The 12,849-nt window shown below is 41.0% G+C and overlaps 1 pseudogene; it reads right to left on the reverse strand.

Annotated features, from left to right (window-relative positions):
* Positions 1-1,009: 1,009 nt before the first annotated feature.
* LOC138035392 (tetratricopeptide repeat protein 28-like) lies at positions 1,010-10,266 on the reverse strand (annotated as a pseudogene).
* Positions 10,267-12,849: the final 2,583 nt, after the last annotated feature.

The raw sequence follows: 12,849 nt of genomic DNA on the forward strand, positions 1-12,849 counted from the left end.
TAACTATAAGAGTTTTCTATGTTGCGATAATTTATTCGAAGGTGACGAGTGGCGGTTCAATTTAACCAAATGAAACCGTCCATTCGCAACTCTTTGAATGATCAAACCAAAGGATTTTCCTTGTTGTGATTAGATAATTTATTCACTTTCCGGCTCCTTTAAGAGAAAACAGACTTGAGTTAAGAAGATGCGCCAACGCTCGATTCCACGGCATGTGATGTGTGACGCACCGTGACATATGACGAGTATGCTAGTGCTTGTAAGTATTTAAGTATTTCGCAATTATTCCATCTTGTGCTCCCTGAACAATTCGGGCGAAATATAATCGATTACTTTGAACCCTCTCACACAAAAAAATGAAGCTCAAAAAACTTAAGAAGCACTACACCGACACACAGTAACTGTTCTTCGTGCAACAATCGCTCATAGCGCGTGTATAAACATATGACGTACTGTGACAATTCCATTTCAGTGTACCTTGTTCTTCGGCTATTCTCTTCTACGTCATCATTACCCAAGACTTACTCGCCGGCAATTGGTGTGAAAACGTCATCATTTCCTGATTATTTCGTTCGCGCTTGCAGCTTTCAAGTCGACATTTTTCCTGGCAATACACACTACAATTATGTACTACTATATCACTTTTATTAACTCTACATACGCGCAAGCAAAATGATGCCTCCTCGGGATTTTGCCTCCTGGCAGGACCCCTGTGGGGGCAACAAGTGAGTCATTTTCTCCTCAAGCCAGCTCTCTTAGTATTGGCGGACAATTAAATAGGAAAATTCCAGTTGAAATAAACAGGTGTCTTTCTGAAACGATTGTCACTTAGTGTTTAGTTAACATAGTCTGGAAATCCAAAGGAAAAAAAATCATATTTTTGGTCATAGACATTAGCACTTTAAGACGAAATTAATAAGAAACCGTTAATCAGCTGGCATTGGCCATACCTGAGCGAAATAATACTGTACGCACTTATTACCACAAATGGAAAGCAATGTTCCTTAATGTCAAAAGCTATTAGAACAAGGTCTTTATTTATTTATTTTAGCTTTATGTTCACTCTTAGTTCTCTCTGTTAGTGTTTAGTGTTTGTGTTTAGTGTTTGTGAATTAAAAATAATAATAATAATAATAATAAAAAGCACATGACAAAAAAACACCAGAAAAAAAAAATAAAAATAAGAATAAGCTTAACGAATGCTCTGTCACCGTGAGTGAAAAGTCACCTAACGAATGCTGGATCACCCCGAGTAAATGGTAACTATCAGCTGTGCTTGCATGATCTTCTCCGAACAATTTTTTTCGCACATCTAATGCCCTTTGGGCAGACTGGAGAGCAGCGGTAAAATCACCTAATGAATGCTGTGTAGCCCCGAGTGAATGGTAACTATCAGCTGTGCTTGCATGATCTTCTCCGAACAATTTTATCCGCACATCTAATGCCCGCTGCTTTGACTGCAGAGCAGAGGTAAAATCACCTAACGAATGCTGTGTCACCCCGAGTGAATGGTAACTATCAGCTGTGCTTGCATGATCTTCTCCGAACAATTTTATCCGCACATCTAATGCCCGCTGCTTTGACTGCAGAGCAGAGGTAAAATCACCTAACGAATGCTGTGTCACTCCGAGTGAATGGTAACTATTGGCTGTGCTTGCTTGATCTTCCCCGAACTGTTTAATCCGCGAATCTAATGCCCGCTGCTTTGACTGCAGAGCAGAGGTAAAGTCACCTAACGAATGCTGGATCACCCCGAGTGAATGGTAACTATCAGCTGTGCTTGCATGATCTTCTCCGAACAATTTTTTTCGCACGTCTAATGCCCTTTGGGCAGACTGTAGAGCAGCGGTAAAATCACCTAACGAATGCTGCGTCACCCCGAGTGAATGGTAACTATCAGCTGTGCTTGCATGATCTTCTCCGAACAATTTTATCCGCACATCAAATGCCCTTTGGGCAGACTGAAGAGCAGCGGTAAAATCACCTAATGAATGCTGTGTAGCCACGAGTGAATGGTAACTACTGGCTGTGCTTGCATGATCTTCTCCGAACAATTTTATCCGCACATCAAATGCCCTTTGGGCAGACTGAAGAGCAGCGGTAAAATCACCTAATGAATGCTGTGTAGCCACGAGTGAATGGTAACTACTGGCTGTGCGTGCATGATCTTTTCCGAACAATTTTATTCGCACATCTAATGACCTTTGGGCAGACTGAAGAGCAGCGGTAAAATCAGTTAACGAATGCTGTGTCACCACGAGTGAATGGTAACTATCAGCTGTACTGTGCTTGCATGATCTTCTCCGAACAATTTTTTTCGCACATCTAATGCTCTTTGGGCAGACTGTAGAGCAGCGGTAAAATCACCTAATGAATGCTGTGTCACCCCGAGTGAATGGTAACTACTGGCTGTGCTTGCATGATCTTCTCCGAACAATTTTATCCGCACATCTAATGCCCGCTGCTTTGACTGCAGAGCAGCGGTAAAATCACCTAACGAATGCTGTGTCACTGCGAGTGAATGGTAACTATCAGCTGTGCTTGCATGATCTTCTCCGAACAATTTTTTTCGCACATCTAATGCCCTTTGGGCAGACTGTAGAGCAGCGGTAAAATCACCTAACGAATGCTGGATCACCCCGAGTGAATGGTAACTATCAGCTGTGCTTGCATGATCTTCTCCGAACAATTTTTTTCGCACATCTAATGCCCTTTGGGCAGACTGTAGAGCAGCGGTAAAATCACCTAACGAATGCTGTGTAGCCCAGAGTGAATGGTAACTACTGGCTGTGCTTGCATGATCTTCTCCGAACAATTTTATCCGCACATCTAATGACCGCTGCTTAGACTGGAGAGCAGAGGTAAAATCACCTAACAAATGCTGTGTAGCCCCAAGTGAATGGTAACTATCAGCTGTGCTTGCATGATCTTCTCCGAACAATTTTTTTCGCACATCTAATGTCGTTTGGCCAGACTGTAGAGCACCGGTAAAATCACCTAACGAATGCTGTGTCACCAGGAGTGAATGGTAACTATCAGCTGTGCTTGCATGATCTTCTCCGAACAATTTTTTTCGCACATCTAATGCCCTTTGGGCAGACTGTAGAGCAGCGGTAAAATCACCTAACGAATGCTGTGTCACCCCGAGTGAATGGTAACTATCAGCTGTGCTTGCATGATCTTCTCCGAACAATTTTATCCGCACATCTAATGCCCACTGCTTTGACTGCAGAGCAGAGATAAAGTCACCTAACGAATGCTGTGTCACCCCGAGTGAATTATAACTATTGGCTGTGCTTGCTTGATCTTCCCCGAACTGTTTAATCCGCGAATCTAATGCCCGCTGCTTTGACTGCAGAGCAGAGGTAAAATCCCCTAACGAATGCTGGATCACCCCGAGTGAATGGTAACTATCAGCTGTGCTTGCATGATCTTCTCCGAACAATTTTTTTCGCACATCTAATGCCCTTTGGGCAGACTGTAGAGCAGCGGTAAAATCACCTAATGAATGCTGTGTAGCCCAGAGTGAATGGTAACTACTGGCTGTGCTTGCATGATCTTCTCCGAAAAATTTTATCCGCACGTCTAATGCCCACTACTTTGACTGACGAGCAGAGGTAAAATCACTTAACGAATGCTGTATCACCCCGAGTGAATCATAACTATCGGCTAAGCTTGCTTGATCTTCCCCGAACTGTTTAATCCGCAAATCTAATGCCCGCTGCTTTGACTGCAGAGCAGAGGTAAAGTCACCTAACGAATGCTGGATCACCCCGAGTGAATGGTAACTATCAGCTGTGCTTGCATGATCTTCTCCGAACAATTTTTTTCGCTCATCTAATGCCCTTTGGGCAGACTGTAGAGCAGCGGTAAAATCACCTAACGAATGCTGTGTAGCCCCGAGTGAATGGTAACTACTGGCTGTGCTTGCATGATCTTCTCCGAACAAGTTTATCCGCACATCTAATGCCCACAGCTTTGACTGCAGAGCAGAGGTAAAATCACCTAATGAATGCTGTGTCACCCCGAGTGAATCATAACTATCGGCTGTGCTTGCTTGATCTTCCCCGAACTGTTTTATCCGCAAGTCTAATGCCCGCTGCTTTGACTGCAAAGCAGCGGTAAAGTCACCTAACGAATGCTGGATCACCCCGAGTGAATGGTAACTATCAGCTGTGCTTGCATGATCTTCTCCGAACAATTTTTTTCGCACGTTTAATGCCCTTTGAGCAGACTGTAGAGCAGTGGTAAAATTACCTAAAGAATGCTGTGTCACCCAGAGTGAATCGTAACTATCGGCTGTGCTTTCATGATCTTCTCCGAACTGTTTTATCCGCAAATCTAATGCCCGCTTCTTTGACTGCAGAGCAGCGATGAAATCACCTAACGAATGTTGGATCACCCCGATTGAATGGTAAATATTGGCTGTGGTAGTATGTTCTTCTCCGAACATTTTGATCCGCAAATCTAAAGCCCGCTGCTTTGACTGCAGAGCAGAGGTAAAATCCCCTAAAGAATGCTGGGTAATCCCGAGTAATTGGTAACTATCAGCTGTGCTTGCGTGAACTTCTCCGAACAGGTTTTGCCGCACATCTAGTGCCCTTTTTGCATACTGGAGAGCCGAGATAAAATCACCTAAAAAATGCTGCTTCATCCCGATTAAATGGTAAATATCAGCTGTGGTTGTATGATCTTCTTCCTCTTTGGTGAATGTTGAGCTCAGAAGTGCCAAAAGCTTAGCGCAAAATTGAAGCAAATAAAAACCAGATAAACTGGAATTTATGAGGAGGTCATTTAATATTCGGAGGGCAGGGTTGATTACATATTGCTTGGTGTCAGTGTCAATGAAATTCTTTGCTGCTTTGCTGACGTAAAATATAACTAGGAATTGCATTGGCCAATTATCCGAGATACAAGTGTATATTTGAAGCTTTTTGACATTGTTTGGTTCTTTTTCTTTGCATGCCAGAGGTGGAATAACAATGAGTTGCTCGTCTTCGGCGGAATTGTATTCATTGCGTGCTTTGTTGTAGTAGTACGTCGAGGTAGATGGGTCTTTTAAGAACTGATAATAGACCGCCATGACTTGGTAAACAACCAGCCTTAAAATTTTCTGCTCTCCACTTTCACGCATTAAAGAAAGAGCGTCTTGCAGGCACTGTATCCCGCTCTCATCCTCGCCGATAACAAGCTCACAGATGCCAAAATAACACTTGTACTTACTCGTTTCATCATTAGAAACTGATGATGAAGATGTGGATTGGATTTCATATGCCTTCTTGAGAAGTTGCATTGCACTTCCTTCTGCTCCCCAAGTAATCTGACCAAATGCTTTAGAAGCTAGTAAACGACTCTCGTAGTGCGTCTTTCCAAGAGAATTGGCTGCCTTTAGGGCCGAATCGTAGATAACATTGAAATTTTGCGACTCAATGGAACACGAAAACAACGAGTCCAGAAACATTTCTGCTTTTATCAAAACTTTAAAAACATTCTCGGCTATCCTAGGATCTGTGCAGCCGTCTACCAGGCTTTCTATAAAAAGATGTTTTTCCTCATAGAATGCAACGAATGCATCCATAGAATGACCATGTAGAAACTCGTCATTCAGTTTGTCGAAACGAGAAATGAAATACGCATGGATACGGCACTTTGCATTTGCTATTATTTCTTTCATTCCTTGTTCTCCCGTTTCTTTAGCAAATGACTGAAGAAGCTTATGCATTGTGAATGTTCCACACTGGGAGCTTGAATCGAGAAGGGATTTTCTTCGGAGTCGTTGCAACATTTTCTTTGCCTCAATTAACCCCGTAACATTCAGTACAGCTGAGGCGAGCTCCATGGTGAAACATCCTGGAAGAACAGACAAAGATACAAATGCTTCTTTTTCTGCGGGAGAAAGTCTGTGGAAGGACTTTTCATATAGGAACTGCAATCTTTGATTAGCTGGAAAATCTGGATTGTCTAAGATGTTAACGATTCCTTCTTTTGCGGACTCAGTGAACTCAATCAAACACTGACTTAGTTGAACATCATCTTCACAAACTAAAGAGCACATCAACCTCATTGCAAGAGGCACACACCCACATATTTGGGCAATTGTTGCGCAGTCGTCACGACTAGCATTTGGCACTAATTCATAAACTAGAGCACGAGAGGAGGTATCATCCAATGGCCTTATCCTTATTGATTTGTGACCTGGGAAATTCAAGTTCACAAATTCAAATGATTCTCGTGTGGTCACGACCAGAGTTATCTTTTCATTTCGCTTGAGAATTTCTTTAAATAGTTGCAGGACGTCTTCTTTTACATTTGGGAAGCCACTCTCTAGTATATCATCTACATTATCCAGAGTAAGTACGAAGGAATCTGAAATGCTACCCAGGGTCTCGATGAGTTCATTTTCAAAGGACAGAGCCTGAGATACTGATCTCTGACTCGCGGTGGGTTGCCTTATGAGGCTGAAAAGCTTTGATGTCAGATCTCCCTTTGTCTGAAGTCCTCGTAACGAAAGGAAACAAACAGGAAAGCCTCGAGAATGCAGTTGGTGCCCCACCGTTATTGCAACCGATGTCTTTCCGAATCCGAGTGAGCCCCAGATGGTCACAAGTCGGGTATTTTGGGAACTCACGAGATCCACGATCTCTTGGCATTCACTCTGTCGGCCAGTGAAGTTTGGAACCATCGAAGGAAGACAAGATCTTGCGACTGTTGGCTTGATGTCTTTGTAATGCAAAAGTAAAACACAAGAGTCTGAAGTATTTATGAATCAACGAGTCACTGAGTCGTGAGTCAATGAGTCAATGAGTTAGTGCAGTTACCCTAACCCATAAAATGAAAGCTAAAATTTCAGAGTGCTTAGGCCTAATCACTGAAACGAGGGCTTAGGCTTAATCAATTATTGTGACTCATTGACTCTTTGACTTTTTTACTCATAAAGACATGGGACCTCAAAACACAAAGTAGACATTGCTTAATTTTCTGGATATCCGTTGCCTCTTTGAGACTCTATAAACTTAAGAGACAATGCCAAGAAGCAAGAACAAACAATATCTTTAACCTTGTTCACACAACCTAAATGTTATTCGTGATAAGAATAACCCACAGCAGACATTTTCCCCTTTCCTTCGTTTCGATGCATTAGTTAATAGGGAGTTTGAGAAACCACGACGGCTACGGGGACGAAAACGTCACTTGAAAATATACGTTGGACCTATTCTAAGTATTTCGGGATTATTCAATCTTGTTTGCATTACACAATATGTGCGAAGTGTCCTATAACTGGACTGGTACGGACAGATTTGAAGTAAAGAGAGAGACTGAAAGATTCACTGTAGTTTGTCCACGTTGTCGTCAAAACCTTAAATTTGGTCATTTCACGCAGTAGTTTTGACGAGTACGCGAGAGAAATGTTCAAAAATGCGAGCCACACGTGCAGCACGATCATTTTGGTTCTTTTAACCAATAATATTACTGCTTTTTGGCGTTGTCGTTGCCGTAGCCGTAGCTGTTGTCGTTTCTTAAACTCCCTAATTTATGCAAAGACGACGGCTGCGGCAACGATAACGCTAGAAAGCAAGAATATGATTGGTTGAAAAACAAAACGTGGATATTCGTGCTGCACGTGGAGCACGGATTTCCGTACGTTTCTTGGCCGTACTCCACAAAACAACAACGTGAAATCCCCAAATTTTAGGTGGCGACAACGTGAGCATACCATTGATTTTCTATTTTTACTTTACAACCGTTCGTACCTCAACAACAACAATGCTTTGTTAGATCTAAATAATTCTAACATGCAGCGCTTTTGCCCGCAATTGGCGATAGCTATTCGAGGCGGGCAAGAGATGAGAAAAGAAAACTTAAAAGTCCCATAAATGATATTTAAAGAACAAACTTAGAAGCAATCTAGTTTTTCGTGTAGTTTATATCCACAGTGAGACGGGGAGGCGGACTGAAGTCAATACTGGGAGCGGAGGGGTTGGCGCAGTGGTAAGATCTCTGCCTTCCAACCCTAAGGTCCCGGGTTCCATTCCCGGTTCTGCCGAGACTGGAATATTTGGCGACCTTCTTTCCCGCTAAAGTTCACTCAGCTTTCCATCCTTCCGAGGTCGGTAAAATGAGTACCAGCATGCATGGACTGCTTAGAAGCGGCTGCAATTTGCGCCTGTATATGCTTCCAGTCCGCTGGGGGTAAACTGATCATTGTAAAGCGCCCTTGAGACGTTCGTGATAAGGGCGCTATATAAATGTACCACTTTACACTTTCACTTTACATACAATGTTATGATTTCGCGAATTGTACTCGTATATCACAAATTCTTCTGTAATCGTCCTCCTTTTTCAGGATTTCAAGGAGTTTGTTCTTTAGTTTGTTTTTAAATTGATTTCTATTTAGTGTTTTTAGAGAGTGGAATGCTGTTGCACATCAGGGCTCAGTTCTAGCTTGCTCAACATAGTAATTCTCGTTAGTAACAGATCAAGACCCCATTCAGTTAAAGGATAGTTTTCCCGTATTTTACAACCTGAACAAGACGGAATAATCGCAAAATACTTTCGATAGTGCTAAATATATTTTGGAGTGACGTTTTCGTTGCCGTAGCAGTCTTCTTTGCTGAAATTCCCTATTGTAAAAGTCAAAGAAACTCATGTCAAATCAACACAGATCCAAAATTGGTGACGTTCCAGACCGAACAAAACTTCTTTGCACTGCAGAAATTATTTGGTGATAAAAAGGAAAGCAAAGTTGTTTGTGATGTCATGTCAGCAATTGACCCATGGCTTTGATTAGCTTAGCTGTGGTACAAAATTTAGTAACTAACGGTTTCGTTTATTTTTATTTAAAGTGCATATGGAGGATTTTTCTTTCGAAAACATCATGGTTTTCTGAGATGAAAACAATTAGTGAAATCCCATACCGATTTTCCTTTCGTGTCCTAATCGAAAATTTCACTTCCAGTGGGGTACAAAACTGCACTGGTAGGGAGACTGGGGACAGAACTGTGACGTCACTTACGATAATTAAATTTTTCGGGGCCCGAAGTTTCGGAAGTTGCTGAAACTGTTTCTGACATGTGTTGTATTTGCTTGCAATAATGAAATTAGACAAAAGAACGAAACTTTTATCCCTAAAATTGCGTTCTTGTTTTGACGTCACAGTTCTGGGGATTGAACAATGTTGTAATAAATAAACTAAAATCTTCTCATTGTCAAAAATTAGGTGTTTTGTCCTATTGCTATCCCCGCTGTTTTTCAAAATAGGCTTGAAAACAGTTAAGTCTTACTTCTTACCTGTTTTTTCCGCTTCACTATCTCTTTCCTCTTGCCTCTTTTTTAGCTCACGGATCTCGTTCCCTAAAGCAGTGATATCTTCTTTGCTTGCAGTCTCTTTTAGTTTCACCCTCAAGTCCTCCACAGCTGAAGTCGTATGCTCCCGGCTGCCAAATTACATTCCCTTTGCTCTGTTTTCCAGTCTTCGATCATCTGTTCCAACCTAGCGACCTCTTCTTTGTTAGCAGCAAGGATCTGCACGTTCTGTTTTATGGCTGTTAAGAAATCCCTGATCTCTTCCATATCTGCATTTCTGTTCTCCAAACATTTTATGTATGCTTGATTCTCTTGCTTTACCTGCTCTTCCAACTTACGGACTTCTGTTGTTGGAAAGTCAGATGCGGTCAAAGTTCCAATGGCATCAATCGATGCAGTTGAGATTCCCAGAGCTTTGAACGCTTCATTAGCATACTGAATGTTCTGGTCAAATGTTGCTTTGTCCATCTCCAAGCGAGAGGAATGACAAACCGTATTCCTCAAACGCCGAAGCTGATCAATGGCCAGTGCAAAAGTTTCGGCATTATCACCTACTGGGCTCAACACAGATCCATGGAATCTTCCATGCGGAACAGCTCGGGGCTTCACATACAAATCACTAAGTGTTGTGTGATGCATGCTGAAGGACTTGGCAAAGATAGTAGCCTGGAACAAGGCAGTGCAATCCCATTCATTGTATGACTGGTGGGTAGGAATTTTGGTTTTCCCTCCCTCTTCAGAGAGGAAGAGATTTCTCACAGCAGTGGAGTCATCCCAAAGCTGGAAGCCAGGGCGATGCCCATTGGTGGTGTCCCACATCGTCTTAAAAGTCTGACGTAAAGCCTTTGGGAATTCATTTAAAACCAGAGACAAACACTTGAAATGATTCAACTCCTCGTCACGATAAGGGTGCAAGGACATCACGAGTTAGTGATAATAAGGCAAGTGCCGCAATGGCGAAAATAACCTAAGCCAAAAATAAATGAATAAATATGATAAATGGATTTCAATTTATTCACCTGTTACGGGAAAATAAATTATGATTTGCTCATTCTGGAAAACTCTGCTTTAACATGTTTTCAAGAAGAGAACAAGCAAATAAAATTCAAAGCTTTGATATCTGAAACGGACTTTTTTAAAGACACAGAGAGAAAGAGTTCCAATACTCACTCCGTGTCGACGACTTTTGCCTGGCTTACAAAATGAGTTTTTTAAGTTGCACAGAAACCTATGCGATACATGATGATTCAGTTAAGTTGAAGCAACGCAGAGTCCATCCGTCCCAGAAACTAAACCGAAAACGTCATATGTGTAAACAAAAGTCAGCCCTATCCAATATGCTTTTTCCTTTCGGCGAAAGAGATCTCCGATATAGAGTAGACATATTCAAAAAGATCACATTTTAGTAACCAAGAAGTCAATCGTTAAGACATTTCGACCACCGACTCTGGTTTGAAGAAATTTGAATGAAGCTTACAAAGTTTCAAGGCAATAACCCAAGAACTTGACAGTCCAGCCAATCCTTTTTCATTCATCTAAATTAGGGAGACATCAGTGAAACACTTAAGTCTGTGAAGAGTAGAGGCTACTACTGGCTACTGTATTCAGGAAGAAATGTGAGAAGTACCTATTTCTGCACAGCGATGTGTTTTGAAATTATTTTGGAGCAAAAACAAATGTTCTGGACGCCTCGCACGAGCGTTTTACATTTTAGTACATCGTCCTGACAACAGGGAGCTTAAGGAAGGACCACGACCGTCACGATGACGGCTACGGCTACGAGAAGACCGCTTAAGCAATAGAGGACGTTTTTCGTGTTTCCTTAGCCTCATCTAAACACGAGGGGGAGTTGGGAGAATTCTCGACAGTTATGCAAACCCGAGACGCATAACTGTCGAGAATTCTCCCAACTCCCCCTCGTGTTTAGATGAGGCTAAGGAAACACGGAAAATAAATAAATAAAAATACAATTCGACAAATGAAGGAAAATGTTGGTCTTTTTACTTCTAGATTGAAACAGATTTTCTTGATATACGATCATATTTCCTACCAGCTAATCAAAACGCGTGTCTGGATGAAGCTATTAGTGCTATGAATAGATGTATCAGTGACTTAAGGAATTGGATGATTAGGGATAGGTTAATATTATGCAAACCTTCGACTGCGTCTCGGGTTTGCATAACTGTCTCGAATTCTCACAACTCCCCCTCGTGTTTAGATGAGGGCATAGAAACACGGAAAGAAGTCCTCTATCGCTTTTAGAAAATATTTCTCAAAGATAATTCGACAAAAGAAGGAAAATGCTGTTTTTTTAACTTCTAGATTGAAACAGAGTTTCTTGATACTCGTTCATATTTCCTACCAGCCAATCAAAACGCGTGTCTGGATGAAGCTATTAGTGCTATGAACAGATGTATCAGTCACTTAAGGAATTGGATGATTAGGGATAGGTTAATGATTAATGATGATAAAACTGAGCTGATATTAATAGGAGCTAGACAACAATTAGGTAAGATCAATGATGTATGCAATATCTCTGTAGGTGAATATGATATTTATCCTAGTTCGTGTGTTAGAAATCTTGGTGCATGGTTCGATAATAAGTTATCAATGTCAACGCATGTAACTAAAATCTGTAACGCCGCATTTTATCACCTACATAATATTAGAAGGATTAGGAAGTATTTTTCTCGCGATTCATTAACGCTTATTCATGCATTTATCACTAGCCGTTTAGACTATTGTAATGGACTTTTGAATGGCCTTCCTAAGTCGCAATTAGTTAAATTGCAACGTGTGCAGAATGCTGCGGCTAGACTTGTACTTAATTTAAGAAAGTACTCGCATATTTCTCCCGCGCTTTATGAACTTCATTGGTTACCAGTACAACATCGTGTTCATTTTAAGATCTTAATTTTAACATTTAAAGCTATTCATGGATTGGCGCCCAAGTATATTATAGCATTAATTAACATTAAGCCTAGATCTATATATAATCTTAGATCAAATCAAAGTTTATTGTTAGACCCTCCTAACGGAGAAATGCTTGTCACTTTAGGTGATAGATCTTTCTCTGCTGCCGCTCCATATTTATGGGATAGTTTGCGTATCCTGTTTGATATTCACTCTTATTAGTACTGCTAATTAAGTTTATTGTCATTCTTATAAATACTCTATTTTATTAATATACATGTAATTAATTTTAGTAATTTGTATTTTATTGTAGTATTTTACGTTGGAAAGCGCTGTTGATGAGTGAATGTATATAGCGCTCTAGAGGTTATTAAATTATTATTATTATTATTACTATTATTATCATTATTATTTATTATTATTATTATTAGATAACCAATCAAAATTCGTTTGATGTCACAGCGGTGTTTACATTCTCTCATCTAAACACAGCTATTAACCAATGAGAGTACGCGTACTATCCTAATTATGTTATAAAAAACAATAGGTCTAACGAACCAAAACAAAAGCTCTGCACACCCTGCACGTGCGTTTCACCTTTGTGCACATTACAGCCCATTACCCGGAGCTCCC

This window comes from Montipora capricornis, unplaced genomic scaffold (assembly GCF_036669925.1).
Source record: "Montipora capricornis isolate CH-2021 unplaced genomic scaffold, ASM3666992v2 scaffold_372, whole genome shotgun sequence".
Classification (NCBI taxonomy): Eukaryota; Metazoa; Cnidaria; class Anthozoa; order Scleractinia; family Acroporidae; genus Montipora; species Montipora capricornis.